The sequence below is a fragment of the Triticum aestivum genome, chromosome 2D (assembly GCF_018294505.1).
Source record: "Triticum aestivum cultivar Chinese Spring chromosome 2D, IWGSC CS RefSeq v2.1, whole genome shotgun sequence".
Taxonomy (NCBI): Eukaryota; Viridiplantae; Streptophyta; class Magnoliopsida; order Poales; family Poaceae; genus Triticum; species Triticum aestivum.
The window spans coordinates 456,166,886-456,179,308 of NC_057799.1; the positions used below are offsets into that span (position 1 = coordinate 456,166,886).

Here is a 12,423-nt window from a genome sequence, read left to right on the forward strand (position 1 = left end):
TTGGGAGAGAATGAAATTAATGATACGTAATTGCCCTACTCATGGTTTGAATTTGTGGATGATTATACAAAAATTTTATGCCGGATTGAATTTTGCTTCTAGAAATCTTTTAGATTCGGCCGCGGGAGGCACTTTTATGGAAATCACTTTAGGAGAAGCTACTAAACTCCTGGATAATATTATGGTTAATTATTCTCAATGCCACACCGAAAAATCTACTAGTAAAAGAGTGCATGCGATAGATGAAATTAATGTTTTGAGTGGAAAGATGGATGAACTTATGAAATTATTTGCTACTAACAGTGTTTCTTCTGATCCTAATGATATGCCTTTGTCTACTTTTATTGAGAAAAATAAAGAATCTATGGATGTGAATTTTGTTGGTAGGAATAATTTTGGTAACAACGCGTATAGAGGAAACTTTAATCCTAGGCCGTATCCTAGTAATTCCTCTAATAATTATGGTAATTCCTACAACAATTCTTATGGAAATTTTAATAATATGCCCTCTGAATTTGAGACTAGTGTTAAGGAGTTTATGAATTCGCAAAAGAATTTCAATGCTTTGCTTGAAGAAAAATTGCTTAAGGTTGATGAATTGGCTAGGAACGTTGATAGAATTTCTCTTGATGTTGATTCTTTGAAACTTAGATCTATTCCACCTAAGCATGATATCAATGAGTCTCTCAGAGCCATGAGAATTTCCATTGATGAGTGCAAAGAAAGAACCGCTAGGATGCGTGCTAAGAAAGATTGCTTTGTGAAAGCGTGTTCTTATAGTTTCTATGAAAATAAAGATGAAGATCTAAAAGTTATTGATGTGTCTCCTATTAAATCTTTGTTTTGCAATATGAATCTTGATAATGATGGGACTGAATATGAGCCACCTTTACCTAGAAGGCGTTCCAAAAATTCGGAGTCTTTAGATCTTGATGCAAAAATTGGGAAAAGTGAGATTGAAGAGATCAAAACTCTAGATATTAATGAACCCACTATTTTGGATTTCAAGGAATTTAATTATGATAATTGCTCTTTGATAGATTTTATTTCCTTGTTGCAATCCGTGCTAAATTCTCCTCATGCTTATAGTCAAAATAAAGCTTTTACTAAACATATCGTTGATGCATTAATGCAATCTTATGAAGAAAAACTTGAGTTGGAAGTCTCTATCCCTAGAAAACTTTATGATGAGTGGGAACCTACTATTAAAATTAAAATTAAAGATCATGAATGCTATGCTTTGTGTGATTTGGGTGCTAGTGTTTCCATGATTCCAAAAACTTTGTGTGATTTGTTAGGTTTCCGCAAATTTGATGATCGCTCTTTGAACTTACACCTTGCGGATTCCACTATTAAAAAACCTATGGGAAGAATTGATGATGTTCTTATTGTTGCAAATAGGAACTATGTGCCCGTAGATTTCATCGTTCTTGATATAGATTGCAATCCTTCATGTCCTATTATTCTTGGTAGACCATTCCTTAGAACGATTGGTGCAATTATTGATATGAAGGAACGGAATATTAGATTCCAATTTCCGTTAAGGAAAGGCATGGAACACTTCCCTAGAAAGAAAATAAAATTACCTTATGAATCTATTATGAGAGCCACTTATGGATTGCCTTCCAAAGATGGCAATACCTAGAACTATCCTTGCTTTTACGCCTAGCTAGGGGCATTAAACGATAGCGCTTGTTGGGAGGCAACCCAATTTTATTTTAGTTTTTAGTTTTTTGCTTTTTGCTTCTATTTAGGATTAAATATTTGATCTAGCCTCTGGTTAGATTGGTTTTTATGTTTTAATTAGTGTTTGTGCCAAGTTAAACCTATAGGATCTTCTTGGATGATAGTTATTTGATCTTGCTGAAAATTCCAGAAACTTTCTGTTCACGAAAACAATTGTTAAAAATTACCAGAACGTGATATAATATTGATTCCAATTGCAGCAGATCAATAAACAAATTATTTAGGTCGTCCTATTTTGGCTAAATTTTTAGAGTTCCAGAAGTTTGCGTTAGTTTCAGATTACTATAGACTGTTCTGTTTTTGATAGATTCTGTTTTTCGTGTGTTGTTTCCTTATTTTGATGAATCTATGGCTAATAAAATAGTTTATAAACCAGAGAGAAGTTGGAATACAGTAGGTTTAACACCCATATAAATAAATAATGAGTTCATTATAGTACCTTGAAGTGGTGTTTTGTTTTCTTTCGCTAACGGAGCTCACGAGATTTTCTGATAAGTTTTGTGTTGTGAAGTTTTCAAGTTTGGATAAAAGATTTGATGGATTATGGAACAAGGAGTGGCAAGATCCTAAGATTGGGGATGCCCATGGCACCCCAAGATAATATAAGGACACCAAAAAGCCAAAGCTTGGGGATGCCCTGGAAGGCATCCCCTCTTTCGTCCACTTCCATTGGTAAATTTACTTGGAGCTATATTTTTATTCACCACATGATATGTGTTTTGCTTGGAGCGTCTTGTATTATTTGAGTCTTTATTTGTTAGTTGGCCACAATCATCCTTGCTGTACACACCTTTTGAGAGACACACACATGATTCGGAATTTATTAGAATACTCTATGTGCTTCACTTATATCTTTTGAGCTATATAGTTTTTGCTCTAGTGCTTCACTTACATTTTTAGAGCACGGTGGTGGATTTGTTTTATAGAAACTATTGTTCTCTCATGCTTCACTTATATTACTTTGAGAGTCCTACAAAACAGCATGGTAATTTGCTTAAATTGAGAAATTAGTCCTAAAGTAATAGGCATCCAAGATTAGTAAAAATTATCTTATGAGTGTGTTGAATACTATAAGAAGTTTGATGCTTGATAATTGTTTTGAGATATGAAGATGGTGATATTAGAGTCATGCTAGTTGACTAGTTGTGGATTTGAGGAATACTTGTGTTAAAGTTTGTGATTCCCGTAGCATGCACGTATGGTGAACCGTTATGTGATGAAGTCGGAGCATGATTTATTTATTGATTGTCTTCCTTATGAGTGGCGGTCGGGGACGAGCAATGGTCTTTTCCTACCAATCTATCCCCCTAGGAGCATGCGCGTAATACTTTGCTTTGATAACTTGTAGATTTTTGCAATAAATATATGAGTTCTTTATGACTAATGTTGAGTCCATGGATTATACGCACTCTCTTCCTTCCACCATTGCTAGCCTCTCTAATACCGCGCACTTTTCGCCGGTATCATACACCCACCATATACCTTCCTCAAAACAGCCACCATACCTACCTATTATGGCATTTCCATAGCCATTCCGAGATATATTTCCATGCAACTTACCACCGTTCCGTATGACACGCTCCATCATTGTTATATTGATTCGCATGATCATGTAGTTGACATCGTATTTGTGGCAAAGCCACCGTTCATAATTCTTTCATACATGTCACTCTTGATTCATTGCATATCCCGGTACACCGCCGGAGGCATTCACATAGAGTCAATGTTGAGGATATCGCTTATCGTTATCGTCTCGGTCAGCTAGGGATTAGGGATTAATCGGAAATCGACTGATTAATCGATTTTATCGGTCGACTATTAATCGGATATTTTTTTGCAAATCTCAGGTTCCGAACACTAAAATACGCTATATTCAACACCAAAACAATATTTGACAGAAGTGTTACCTTGATTTCTAGGCTTTGAATCCTCATATAATGACAAATAAAATAGGACAATAGTACATATTGCGTAACAAGGTCCACAAAACATAAATAAACATAGTTTTTGCAAACATAGTGCTATGAATAGGTCTGATTTATCGGTAGATTCCCAATAAATCGCTTGTCAGAATGATAAATCGGTCCAAAAGATAAACGGCAAAGATAAGGCATAATCTTATCGTTCACCCCACGATTAGCGATAAATCAGAAGATCAATCGGTGAATCGGAAGATTTCTTGAACAGTGCATAGAGTCATATTTTGTTCTAAGTATTGAGTTGTAATTGTTGAGTTGTAAGTAAATAAAAGTGTGATGATCATCATTTTTAGAGCATTGTCCCAAGTGAGGAAAGGATGATGGAGACTATGATTCCCCCACAAGTCAGGATGAGACTCCGGACGAAAAAAAAGAGGCCATAAAAAAAAGAGAAAAGGCCCAAATAAAAAATGAGAGAAAAAGAGAGAAGGGACAATGTTACTATCCTTTTACCACACATGTGCTTCAAAGTAGCACCATGATCTTCATGATAGAGAGTCTCCTATGATATCACTTTCATATACTAGTGGGAATTTTTCATTATAGAACTTGGCTTGTATATTCCAATGATGGGCTTCCTCAAAATGCCCTAGGTCTTCGTGAGCAAGCGAGTTGGATGCACACCCACTTAGTTTCTTTTGTTGAGCTTTCATATACTTATAACTCTAGTGCATCCGTTGCATGGCAATCCCTACTCACTCACATTGATATCTATTAATGGGCATCTCCATAGCCCGTTGATACGCCTAGTTGATGTGAGACTATATTCTCCTTTTTTGTCTTCTTCACAACCACCATTCTATTCCACATATAGTGCTATGTCCATGGCTCACGCTCATGTATTGCGTGAAGATTGAAAAAGTTTGAGAACACCAAAAGTATGAAACAATTGCTTGGCTTGTCATCGGGGTTGTGCATGATTTAAATACTTTGTGTGGTGAAGATAGAGCATAGCCAGACTATATGATTTTGTAGGGATAACTTTCTTTGGCCATGTTATTTTGAGAAGACATAATTGCTTAATTAGTATGCTTGAAGTATTATTATTTTTATGTCAATATTAAACTTTTGTCTTGAATTTTTTGGATCTAAATATTCATACCACAATTAAGAGAATTATATTGAAAATTATGCTAAGTAGCACTCCACATCAAAAAAATTGTTTTTATCATTTACCTACTCGAGGACGAGCAGGAATTAAGCTTGGGGATGCTTGATACGTCTCCAACGTATTTATAATTTTTGATTGTTTCATGCTATATTATATTCTATTTTGGATGTTTAATGGGCTTTATTATACACTTTTATATTACTAGTACAAATGTCCGTGCGTTGCAATGGGCGAATTTTTTAAATACCCTCCACATGGCATTGGGTAACACTTCTTATATCTAGTGTTGGCTAACTCAGAAATAAGTTTACAAGCATAGCATTTTGGACCATAAAATTCAGATGTCAAGAAGCCACCCTAATGACGTTCATCAAGACCTAATTCAGCTCCGCACTTTTCATCGGATGAATGAGTAGTTCCTCATGGAATAGTCTTTCAATCGATTTTATTTTTTCTTGTTCAGAAAACACATTTTTTTGAAAAGGTTTCTTTTGCAATTTTTAAAAACATCTTTTAAAAATTGACTCAATTTTTTGGTGATGAACATTTTTTTGGAAAATTATATTTCATTTGTATTTGTTTTCTGCATTGTTTTTGGGCTTGGCCCAAGCAGAAGGACTTGACCGATACACACACAGATAACACGTACTCTTTCTATTACTAAAATAAAGAGACATTTCTAAAAAAAAACTAAAATAAAGAGACACACGAACTCAATCTCCCTTGACATTACGTTATTAAGGGTGTTGTATATGTATATTAGGTTGCCCTCTGGTGGAAGGGTTGTGGGATAGGAAGGGGTGTACGTTGGAGTTTGACCGAGTGCTTTATTCTAGAATTTGAAACGTATCAGTTCAAAAAAAAAGAATTTGAAACATATTCTTTGAGTGTTTAATTATTGCTACCCATGAATGATACTCCCTCCATTCCAAATTATAGGAGTTCTAACTTATTTCTTAGTCGGATGTATATAGATGTGTTTTAATGTGTTTCTTCACTCATTTCGGTCTGTATGTAGTCTTTATTAAAATATTCAAAACACCTTATATTAGTGAACAAAGGGAGTACATTATTGTAAGCTTTATATATGAATCTTAATAAACTTACTGCGTTCTCACAAAAAACATGATTATTTCCCTGTATCTATTTTCAAATGGGTCTATCTTTTAGACTCTGCATATTTTGAAATCGATTACTATTATACATTAGAAATTTTAGAAATTAATGAGCCCCAGTGACAATTGAGAATTAACTGATTTTTATATATGAGAATCCTCTCAATTTGGACATACTCTGAACTTGGTACTTGGAAGCTACACCTGAATCAAACCATAACACAAGGTAAATATAGGATTGTATTGCATGAAAGCATACTTTCAGCAAGTATGGTAATGGTGCGAGGCATTATCATTTCTCATAAACACAAAGACTGATTATTTGCACAACAAAATTAATAGAGCACTATTGTGTAGGTACATAAGTAAAGAGAACAGGCGAGCGCTATTGGGTTATTTTCTGAACGGAAGTCCGCTGATAAAAATAAACAAACCCTGACCATCCCATGCCGAATGAGTAAATGGGCAATCTCTGGTAACATCACAAGATTTCTTAAATTTGGCATGAACAAACCCTTCAACACCGAGTAGCATATAATCCAATAAGGAAATAAAAAAGAAAAAGGAAAAAAAAAGCATAGCTGAGCAACCCCTAATGAATGAGCTAGCCTGCATCATCAAAGAAGGGGGAAAACTGTTAAAAGGCGGTCCCTTGTGACAAATATAATAAGGACTGCATGCATGTAAAACGTCCTTTATTAATGGAGGAGGGGGTATCACATATAATTGGATGCCAAGAAGTTCAATTTAGTTGAAGGGGATCCTACCCTGGACAAGATGTTGCAATAATGAACGCCTTGCATAATGAGCTATGCTCTGTAAGGAAAGTACAACCCCTTCCTTCATGAAATGACGTTGTTAGATCGATTCCTTGTACAACCAACAAAGCACTTTCAAGAACACTAAAAAGTATATATGACATAAGAGTGTATCCTGAAAGAAAAAAAATGAATACCACCAGGTAGAAACAAATCACACATTTAAATGTCTGAGCAAAGTAGGACATGCAAAAAAAAAAAAGAGAATAATACCATGGCTTTAATGCTCCAATCACTATTCTGGGGCCTTGTATCAGGCATGTTGCTGCTACTGTCACCACTCCTGTTAGAATTTCTGGGCTTCTCCCAGCTGATTACCCAGGATGCCCAACTTTTTTGTTCACTGTTTCCTCAAAATGATTTCTGCACTCTCCAAAACTAAATTATTATGAGGTTAAACAAGCCATAACTTCAAGTTTAGAAATCAGCACTGCTAAGCTTTTCACTAATGTATTGCAGGAGATGCGGCAAAAATAAACCAATGCAAATTAAGGATCTCAATCATCAGAATAAGTACATGAAGCACTCCGATGAAGCAAATATGCCAAACCATGAAACGTATAGGTCAAGAAGCTTTACTCATGTCTACTAACGGCGCCTCACTGACGACCTCACCTGGTGGTTGGTGGTATTGTAGTCTGCACGAGCGATTATCATCACACACAACTTCTGATCTAATTAATCAGAGTGCTCTTTCTCATCTAGCTGAAGAATCTCTTCCCCTAAAAAAACTATACAAACTCCCTAAGTTAAAGAAAACCAAAGGCATAGACAGAAACAATTTCTTCCCTGTCAACTGAAGCTCGATGGAAAAAACAACTTCTGATCTAATTAATCAGAGTGCTCTTTCTTATCTAGCTAAAGAATCTCTTGCCCTGAAAAAAGAACTGTACGAACTCCATAAGAGAAAGAAAACCAAAGGCACATATAGAAACAGTTTCTTCCCTGTCAATTGAAGCTCGACAAAAAACGCTACCTTCGACCAATCAATTATTGCCCAGTGCCTTCGAAGAACTATTGTTGCCTCAGACCCTCAACTATGTCCACCTGCTGATTTCTTCTATGGCCCGGGAGCATGCATTCTTCTACGGATTGGTCCCATAGGAACAAAAAAATGGATCCCAAGACTTAGCAGGCACATGTGATCTTTGGGAAAATAAATGGGTTCCACAAACCCAACAAATATTTAATAAATGATTATTTGAGAATGCAAAGCTACTTCACTACACCTACATTCACTAAAATTTTCTTATTTAGGTAAGCAATTTGGAGGAGACATGTGCATACCAAAATGGTCGAGGGATTTGCAATATTCACCCGACTCTTCTAGTCTTCTTTCCCAAGCTTCAACCCCTACCTAGGAACCTGCAAAAGTATGGATGATAAAATCAAGCACTAACATATAAAGAAGTAAGGGATGTTAAACTAAGATTCATTTCAAAGGAGAGGGTAATATCTGTTTTCGAAGTTGGTTGTCGGTTATAATGTATTTCGCCCAAAATCTACCACTGCCCTACACAGCACAAACACATAGACTTTTGGTCGCCATATCCTCTCTCTTTCTCTCTAATAATCATCAAAATTTAGGAACACGTCTGTTGATGCTGCACTGAATTGTATGAACATCGTTCTGTCTACACCCTCCTAAACCTAAAATATGCAGATGTTAGAAAGGTTCTAATTTGTATATATATGATGATATTAAGAAAAGGAAAAAACAGTATCAAGAACAGTTTCATATGTTTGGCCATCAGCCATTACAAACTTTGATATATCTATCTCTGCATATCGCAAACTATCACAAATGAAAATAGTTTTTTTTGGTTTAGCTGCTCCATGGTACAATTTCTCTATATACTAAACGTTCTCACAGATAACCAAAAATGAAAAGGCGTAGCAAGTCATGAATATGTGTGTTTGACAAAGTAATTACCAGTCTCTGAACCATACTGCTAAAAACTGACAGGAACATGGTCATGAACTCCTCCCCAACGATCTCTCTGAAACCAAACACTCCCTGACCTATGGTCCTCCTCCAGCTCACCTGCGTGCCAATCAAGAAAACATAGGACCTTCACATCAGCTCAGGATCACATATAAAGGAGTGACCGGCCATTGACTTGAGCATGTCTACCAAGAACAAAGAAGAAAAATTAATAAACTGAAGGTCCAACCATTAGGCTATGTTCCATTATAGCACAGATAAGCAAGTATACTTGGGATCAAGAAATCTAGCAGCTTCTAGTCAATACAGTAGCAACATCGAGCAGTTTGTAATATCTCCCTGAACATCATCTACCACGTAGCAAGCAAAGCAAAAAAGACATCCCAAAAAAACAATGTGTTGCTCTCGAAAAATTTCACTCGCTTGTTTTCTTCACAGATAGCCTGCAGCAGCGGCACCACATTTTTTTAGATAGCCTGCAACGGCACCGCAATGTTTCCTCTATGTGAACCTCTCCCCTCCAAATCGATAGTAAGCAGTAGCCACGACCCCTTTCTCTTCCGTCTTATCCAAGATTCAACACCTCACCAACGACGCCTTGCCCTCCCCGCACGGAACCGCGTCCCCGGCGATGGCGGCAGAGGAGCATCTCGTTGACACGCTGGGCTCTGTGGACAGGCTGGCCTTGAGCCGCTCGTAGAGCCATGCACCAGATCAGGAATTGGAGGAGGCGGGCAGGCCATATCCGAGCGTGGAGGAGGCCGGGGTCACCTCCTCGCGAAGCGGCACGGGGACGACATCGGAGTGAGGTCGGAGGCCAGCACATAGGAGGGGAACGACGACGACTGTGCAAGGAGGAGACACTCGTCACCGTCGACTGGGAAAATATGTGTGGTTACGGGTTCTTTTACCGTCGACGGAGCCGTGGTGGAGGTCATGGGCGCCGAGCTGCTCCACCCACCTCGAGCAGACGCGAGGAAGAGGGAAGATAGCTCCGCAGCGGCGTCATGGCTGCCGGCCGACGAGCACAGGGGAGTTCAGGTGCTGGGATGGATACGTACCTACAGGGGGAGGGGCGGGGACGCCGGAGGCGGAGGAGAGGCCGAGAGGGTCGGAGGTGGAGGGGAGAGCCGGACGGCCGACGAGCTCGCCGACGAGAGCCCAGCCGAAGCTGTCCCCCCTTCCACCTTCTCTGGATAAGATTAACAACTGAGCGCGGGCGGAATTTTTACAAAATGCAGGGGTTAATTTGCAAAATTGAACCGTTTTCCAGATCCACTTAAATAGGGACTGCGGGTTCGACTACCAAAAACGCAAGGACTATTCTGCAAAAAGTGCGCGACGGTGAACCGTTTTATTATCAGAAAAAGATTTTTGACTAACCTATTAACCGGAGGCCCAGCCCAAATTGTTGTTTTTGCCTATTTCAGTGTTTCGTAGAAAAAGAATATCAAACGGAGTCCAAACGAAATGAAACCTTCGGGAACGTGATTTTCGTAACAAACGTGATCCAGAGGACTTGGAGTGTACGTCAAGAAATCAACCAGGAGAGCACGAGGCAGGGGACGCGCCTACCCCCTGGGCGCGCCCTCCACCCTCGTGGGGCCCACGTTGCTCCACCGACATACTTCTTTCTCCTATATATACCTACGTACCCCCAAACTATCAGATACGGAGCCAAAAACCTATTTCCACCGCCGCAACCTTCTGTACCCGTGAGATCCCATCTTGGGGTCTTTTCCGGTGCTCCGCTGGAGGGGGCATTGATCACGGAGGGCTTCTACATCAACACCATAGCCTCTCCGATGACGTGTGAGTAGTTTACCTCAGACCTTCGGGTCCATAGTTATTAGCTAGATGACTTCTTCTCTCTCTTTGGATCTCAATACAAAGTTCTCCACGATTCTCATGGAGATCTATTCGATGTAATCTTCTATTGCGGTGTGTTTGTTGAGACCGATGAATTGTGGGTTTATGATCAAGATTATCTATGAACAATATTTGAATCTCCTCTGAATTCTTTTATGTATGATTGGTTATCTTTGCAAGTCTCTTCAAATTATCAGTTTGGTTTGGCCTACTAGATTGATCTTTCCTGCAATGGGAGAAGTGCTTAGCTTTGGGTTCAATATTGCGGTGTCCTTTCCCAGTGACAGCAGGGGTAGTAAGGTACGTATTGTATTGTTGCCATCGAGGATAAAAAGATGGGGTTTATATCATATTGCATGAGTTTATCCCTCTACATCATGTCATCTTACTTAAAGCATTACTCTGTTCTTATGAACTTAATACTCTAGATGCATGCTGGATAGTGGTCGATGTGTGGAGTAATAGTAGTAGATGCAGGCAGGAGTCGGTCTACTTGTCACGGACGTGATGCCTATATACATGATCATACCTAGATATTCTCATAACTATGCTCAATTCTATCAATTGCTCGACAATAATTTGTTCACCCACCGTAATACTTATGCTCTTGAGAGAAGCCACTAGTGAAACCTATGGCCCCCGGGTCTATTTTCCATCATATTAATCTTCCAACACTTAGTTATTTCTTTTGCCTTTTATTTTACTTTGCATCTTTATTTCTCTTTATTATAAAAACACCAAAAATATTATCTTATCATATCTATCAGATCTCACTCTCGTAAGTGACTGTTGAGGGATTGACAACCCCTTTATCGCGTTGGTTGCGAGGTTCTTATTTGTTTGTGTAGGTGTGAGGGACTCGTGCGTGATCTCCTACTAGATTGATACCTTGGTTCTCAAAAATTGAGGAAAATACTTACGCTACTTTACTGCATCACCCTTTCCTCTTTAAGGGAAAACCAACACAGTGCTCAAGAGGTAGCAGGGACTACACCCAGTGGGTGCACTCTGCGTGCCCCCATCAGTTCAAAGATACAATCGACACAACCTAGTTGACTCAAGTGGAAAAACTACTCCGCAAAAATTGAAACACCCAGTGGGTGTATAGACGCAAGGTGCAGACTGGCAATAGATGCACATTAAAGGTTTTTGGGTAGCATATCCTAACAGAACAAGCGTCAAGATAAAAGATCAGTTGAAAACTAGCTAACCTGGACGTTGGTCTGGAGTGCTGAGCTAGCGTCATAAGCAGCCTGACTGGCCTCACGCACCACCTTCATCTGCTCCATCATAAGGCCTGCCTGGCGTATAGCTTCCTTGGCAGCACTCACCTGGTCCTCTAGGACATGATGAGAGACGAAGAGTGAAGGAACAGTCGAGTCAGCCAGAGGATCTGAAGCATGGAGTTGCACGGACGAAGCAGGGACTTGAGCAGTCGACGCAGAAGGACGTTCAGTTGACACGGCATCGGCAAAAGTAACAGAGGCCCGGTTAAGGTCTCCGGACTACTGGGTCACCGGTTCTGGCACTGGTGTCGACTGGGGTGCCTTGCCAGCTGGCACTCCCCTGCCTGAGGTCATGCCTCTCCTTCCCGTAGGTCACTGGGGCATCTTCATCGTCGTCTGGAAGTTCAATAACATTCTGTGGCGCTGCAAAAGACTCGACCGCAAGAGCTCAGTCGACCGATAAATCAATTGACAAAATGAAGGCAAGATGGCCGCATCTTCAATCCCCTCATCACCTTCATCCTTGTAAATGGAAGTCCTAGAAGTAGCAGCACTGCAAGTTTCAGGACTCACTTAGTCAAGATTGGAGAATGAGTCGACTGTAGTACAGAAAT

General features: G+C 39.4%; 1 long non-coding RNA gene across 6 annotated transcripts; it reads right to left on the reverse strand.

The window, feature by feature from the left end:
• Positions 1–6,245: 6,245 nt before the first annotated feature.
• LOC123053795 (uncharacterized) lies at positions 6,246–9,968 on the reverse strand. 6 transcript variants are annotated; one of them, XR_006425831.1, is made up of 7 exons: positions 9,776–9,968; positions 8,703–8,813; positions 8,057–8,134; positions 7,746–7,854; positions 6,983–7,656; positions 6,719–6,884; positions 6,251–6,560 (listed from the first exon to the last, which is right to left on the reverse strand). It is a non-coding gene; the product is annotated as an uncharacterized lncRNA (long non-coding RNA). The 6 variants fall into 6 exon arrangements; XR_006425833.1 differs by having other exon boundaries at positions 6,246–6,560; positions 6,983–7,132; positions 7,385–8,134; XR_006425830.1 differs by having other exon boundaries at positions 6,250–6,560; positions 6,983–7,854.
• Positions 9,969–12,423: the final 2,455 nt, after the last annotated feature.